Here is a 6,000-nt window from a genome sequence, read left to right as displayed (position 1 = left end):
CACTAGTTAAGTAATGAAGAAAAGGAATAACTTATATGTATATATATATATATAAAATTATTTTATTATATTTTTATTTATTTTTAGAATTTTTTTTTTCTTTTCTTCCAGTTAAGGATCAAATGAGTGGTTGCCCACCTAATCGTATAATATCTCCCATTCACTACACCACTTTTAAAGTTATTTTCAAAATTATATAAATTGATTTTTCTCATGAATGCACATATATATTTTGAAAATATATCGTCCGGAGGTGTTGGTTTTATTATATCCGCGTATGGCACATTAATTTGCACAAACATCTCACACGTGTTTGGTTTAATTTGATCCTCAATAATATCGACTAACCTAAAAGATAGAAATTGAGGGGTAAATGTGGATAAACTTATGATTTTTTCACATTTTGGCTCTCGAATTTTATCCTCTTCTTCCTCCCAGGTTTCTTCTTTTCTTACATCATTTTGGTCTTTTTCTTCCTCCAAGGCTTCATTGACATCTACCTCACTGTGATCAACCACTCTCTCTTCTTGCACCAAAGGGTGTACTGTCCTAGGGGCATCAAGTTTCTCAATTATTTCTCCATTCCTTAAGACAGTCACTCCTATGTCCTGCTCCTGACTTTCACTTTTGATGATGAGTTTTATTAATGGGATTTGGAGTGAGTTGGGATGGACAGGCTCTGACATGCTCAAAGTCTGTGTTAGTTGTGTCAATTGGTTCCTAATGTCCTCTGTAACTCTAATGGTATGTTCTTGACATTTGGACATTTGTGTAAAAATTTCCATTTGGCCTTGCATAAATAGATTGAAGGTATCTTCTAATGAACTCCCATGAGGGGGTTGATATGCATCGAATGTAGACCCTTCATTAGTTTGAAATGATTGAGGCTGGGAAAGGAAGTGCTCATGTGGTTGGGCTACAAAATCATTTTCTCATGAGAAATTTGGATGAAAGTGTGAATTAAGGTGATATGCATCAAAGTCCGAATGGTAGTTTTCCTCATGGTTCTGGTAATACATTCTCTCATAGTTGTGTGTGTGTGTGTAACTGGATTGACCATACAATACCTCCTTAAAAGCAGGTATTATAGGGCAGTCATCCGTTAAATGGGCTGAAGTCTCACACACAGCACACCAAACCTCAATTTCATGGTAAGTAGGTAACAAATGGGTAGTGTCTGATTGCAAATCAAAAGTGGTTTGCCTAAAAGGGTATAGATAATCCTTAAGAGGTCTAGACAAATCAGATTCAAAATGATAATTTTCATCATGATAAGTATCTTGTGCAGACAGATTGTAGTAATTTTGAGACATGAGTGTAAAGTTGACAATCCAATTGCAGGTAAAGACTCAGAATGATATGAAAATACTGTTTCAAAATTCTACCTGATCTCAGTCTCATATACAATGCACAAACAAAAATAAAGTAAAAGAGAAATAGAGTTACCGATTTTATCAAGAGATGCTTATTCTTTCTTTTTTTTTTATTTTTTTTTATTTTTTTCTTTTTGTTTTTGCTTTAATCTCCCCGGCAACGGCGCCAAAATTTGAGTGCACTCTCACCCTGCAATTAAAACACAATAAAAACAAATCATAATAAAACTTTTATATTTTTTTTATTTTAGTGAGAGGTTTATACTCGCCAATGTACGAGTGCAGTTGTAGTCCAAATTTATATTTATATTTTCTGGATGAATCCAGGTCGTCCACTGAGAGATTTATTTATGGCAAAAGAAAAAGAATGTCACACACACGCACACGCATTTGGACAAATTGACAACAAGATTTTTTATGGTTTTGTTTTTAGACAACAGATACTAGAAAATAAAGTAAGGCAAAAATTGAAATAAACATTAAACGTAAAAATATGAATTTGGATAGTGCTTGAGTTAAGACAATTTCAGTACCAACCCGTTGATTCCCAAATTTTAGCATAAAAGATTAGTAACATTAATTTAATTTCAGATATGAGGATTTGTTATTAAATGCAATTAGAGATGATGATAGTTCTAGGTTAAGCAATCCCCATACATGATATGCGGGATTCTAATTTAAGCAACTACCATAAATTCAATTACAATTAATATACAAAACAACTAAATTAATCATCTGGATTTGGGTATGATAGCGTTTCCAGTTCTAGTAACTCTCATACATGGCATGAAAGCTCTAAGTTAGGCTTACGCTTCAATCCAAACCTAGTGATTTTTTAATAATTAATACACACTCATACTGAAATTTAAATTAATGTTACTTATTTAAAGCGCAGCTTTCTTTGGGAATCATTGGCGTTGGACACTGTCCTTGCCTTAACCCAAGATTATATTTAACTACTCATTTTTATTTGAAAGTTAATTGACATAAATTTAAATGACGTAATTTAAATAACAGAATTTAAATGACAAGAAATTTAAAGGCATAAACTAACCGGCCATTTAGGCGGTGGATAATTAAATGACAAGAATTAAAATTGCAGAAATTTAAAGGCATAAACTAACCGGCCATTTAGGCGGTGAATAATTAAATGACAAGAATTAAAATTGCAGAAATTTAAAGGCACAAATTAACCGGCCATTTAGGCGGTGAATAATAAAGTAATAATAAATAACATAAGAATTTAAAAGAAGAAAGAAAAAAGTAAGATTATAAGAGAAAGTACTAAAGAAAATGAGAAAGAACAAGAACAATTCTCAAAGAGAGAATTATAAGGAAACAACTAAACTTTTATTCAAGAATAATAATCACACTTACAAATGCAATCAAGTGAGCTATTTATAGGCCACAAGATGCAATACAAACCACACAATTTCAATTATTCAATTAGACATAATTATATCTAATGGGCACTCACACACTTAAAGTTAAATGGATTTTAGCTATAATACACACCTAATATTAAATGGATTTTAGCTAAAATACATACCTAATAAAGCACTCATAAAGTTAAATGGATTTTAGCTATAATATCAACCTAATAGTTAAATGGATTTTAGCTAAAAAAACACACCTAATAAAGCTCTCACATAAGAAATAAAAATAGATTTCTATAAATTGATTTTTAATCTTCATTAGGATTAAAAATAATCCTTGGGCCTTCTCCAAATAATATTTTCCATGGGTTGCTCAAATTGGGCCTTAATTCTTCATGGGCTTGAATTCTTCATGGACTTTAATTTTTCATGGGTTTGATTTCTTCATGGATTTGAATTCTTCATGGACTTGATTTCTCCATGGGTTTGATTTCTTCATGGACTTGAATTCTTCATGGACTTTAAGTCTTCATGGGCTTGAATTCTTCATGCCTAAAAAAAATAAAAATAATTTAATGTTATTAATAAATTATATATTATATATATGTATTACACATGGCACATATATATATTAGATTATATTATATATATATTACATGCATGCATATAATGATATATATGTATTATATATAATTTTATATATTATTATTATTTACTTTAGAACTTCATTTCATTCATCTTTCAATTTAAATTTACATATAACCATAAAATATATATTAATATCTAATTTAAACCATATTTAAGATCGAAAGAAGGGTATAATTATAACAAAATTTTTACAAAATTAACCACTAATCAGTAGCCCTACTGTTAAAGGAGACCTATTAGTTTGGGAATCTGTTTCCAAATTGATTTAAGACTTCTTAGAGGAGTCATCTATTTAGGGATGTGGAAAACACATTAAAGAGGAGACTAGACATCACGAAACCCTTAAAAAAAAACAAAAAGAGAAAAGGTGTAGCTTTTGGGAGAGAAGATATATTTTCTTTCGGGGAGACTGTTCTATTTCATTCTTTCTTCTTTTGAACTTTTTGTTTCAAGCATTTGTCCACTCATTTCTATCTTTTTCAACAGTCTAGAGGGACCAAAAGTTAGGTTTTGGAGGCAAGAGGTTCAACAAAGAATGGTGCTTCATCAAAGAGGAGTCAAGGCGACCTTAAAGAAAATCAGTTTTATCTTTTAAATTATGTTTTTCTTTGATTGTTTAAGATCTCAATTATACAACAAATCTTGGAAGATTTTGGGGGTATATTATTCATTATGAGTGGTTAATTAATTGTCTAGGGTTTCTAAAGGATTCAATGCATTGAAACTTTATTAGTTTACTCAATTTTTTGTTGTGATTGGTATTTCAACTATGTTTATTAAGTTCTAAACTTAATGCTTGTAATTACTTGATCACCAATTACATGACTTGAGATTTTTGATGATACTAGATATGGATAAGTAAGGAATAGACACTTGGATAAAATAACACGTGTTAATGGGGGAAAACACTCACTTGATTGCATATGCAATTTTTTATTATATTTGTGATAATATTTTCATCTTATGAGTACCTATACTTAATCTGTTCTCTAATTCTAATTCACATAGACATACAACGAGTTAGATTAATTAAATAAACTTGTTACAGCTAAACATAGACTAATAAATAAATTAGTATTTAATTGACATAGTTCGTAACCTAATCAATTAAGATTAAACTAATTCGATAAAGTGGATTTATTAGGTGAATTTAGAAAAAATGTAAGAGTGGATGATGTTATAATAAAATTAGAAGATCAAATCTTACAAAGAAAAGACCATTTTCGATATTTGGGATCAGTGATTCAAAAAGATGGAGAAATCCACGAGGATGTCGCACATAGAATTAAGGCAAGTTGGCTAAAATGGAGAAATGCATCGGGGGTCTTATGTGATGGTAAAATCCCATTAAAATTGAAAAGAAAATTTTATAGGACAGCTATAAGACCAGTCTTGCTGTATGACTCAGAATGTTGGCAGTCAAATACTAGCATGAGCAAAAGACGAGTGTAGCAGAGATGAGGATGTTAAGATGGGTGTGCGGACATACAAGAAAGGATAAAATTAGAAATGAAGTTATTCGTAATAAGGTAGGAGTAGTTCCAATCGAGGAGAAGATGAGAGAGACTAGACTAAGATGGTTTGGTCATGTGAGAAAGAGACTAAGAGACGCTCCTGTGAGGAGAGTTGATGAAATGGAACAATTAGTCACAAAAAGAGGTAGAGGTAGACCCAAGAAGACTTTGGGAGAGACATTAAAATTTGATATGAAATATATAAATCTAAATGAGGATATGACAAAAGACAGAAATACATGGAAGTCTAGAATTCATGTAGCCAACCCCACATAGTGGGATAAAGGCTGGATATGTTGTTGTTGTTGTTGTTGTTGTTTAGTTGCACAATTTAGAATTTAATTTCTTTGAGTAATCAATTATTTAATTATAGTTAATTGTAACTAATCTTAGTAATTAAGATATTTAGTTACCAATATCTGTAAAAACATTACTCGCCATTTTATTTGTTTTAATTATGTATACTTGGGCTTGTACGTGCCCAGAGCTTCAAAATATATTTTTTCTAGAAATTTTTATATGCCTTAGAATTTGTTTAAATATTTTTCTTTTTTTCTTTTTATATTTTTATTGTTGGCATGTGTACTCCATGTGCACGTTCCACATGCATGACCACACGCATCACGTGTTACTCAAGTGCTCGATGACGTTTCCATCTCCAACACTTTCTTTTATAGATAATGACTTGTGGATACTTATTTTCTTCAAAATTTCTTATTCTTTCTCTTTTTCTCCTCTTTTTTCTTCCTTCTTCCTACTCATTTTCTTTTCTTCCTTCCTTTCCCTTTCTTTTCCAGCCAAAACAACCTTTTTATTGCCAGTTTTTGCCTTGTCAAACTGGTTTTTCAACAAGGTACCACTATCAAACCACACTAAACTACTTAATTTTTGGTTGAATCTCTTTTTCCCTTCATTCTCTACCTACCTCTACACTTGATTCCTCTTCCCCCCCCCCCCTCTTTTTTCAACCAAACCAATCCCAAAACTTGGCAAGCTTCCAATGAAACCTAATTTCTCGACCAACCCCTTAAAATCACTCAAGTTAACACCAAAATCTTCCCCTCAACAACCAATGAACCATTAGTGACT

Source organism: Diospyros lotus, chromosome 6, assembly GCF_014633365.1.
Source record: "Diospyros lotus cultivar Yz01 chromosome 6, ASM1463336v1, whole genome shotgun sequence".
NCBI classification, from domain to species: domain Eukaryota; kingdom Viridiplantae; phylum Streptophyta; class Magnoliopsida; order Ericales; family Ebenaceae; genus Diospyros; species Diospyros lotus.
The sequence above is the reverse complement of the archived record's forward strand: the minus strand, read 5'-3'. Positions refer to the sequence as shown.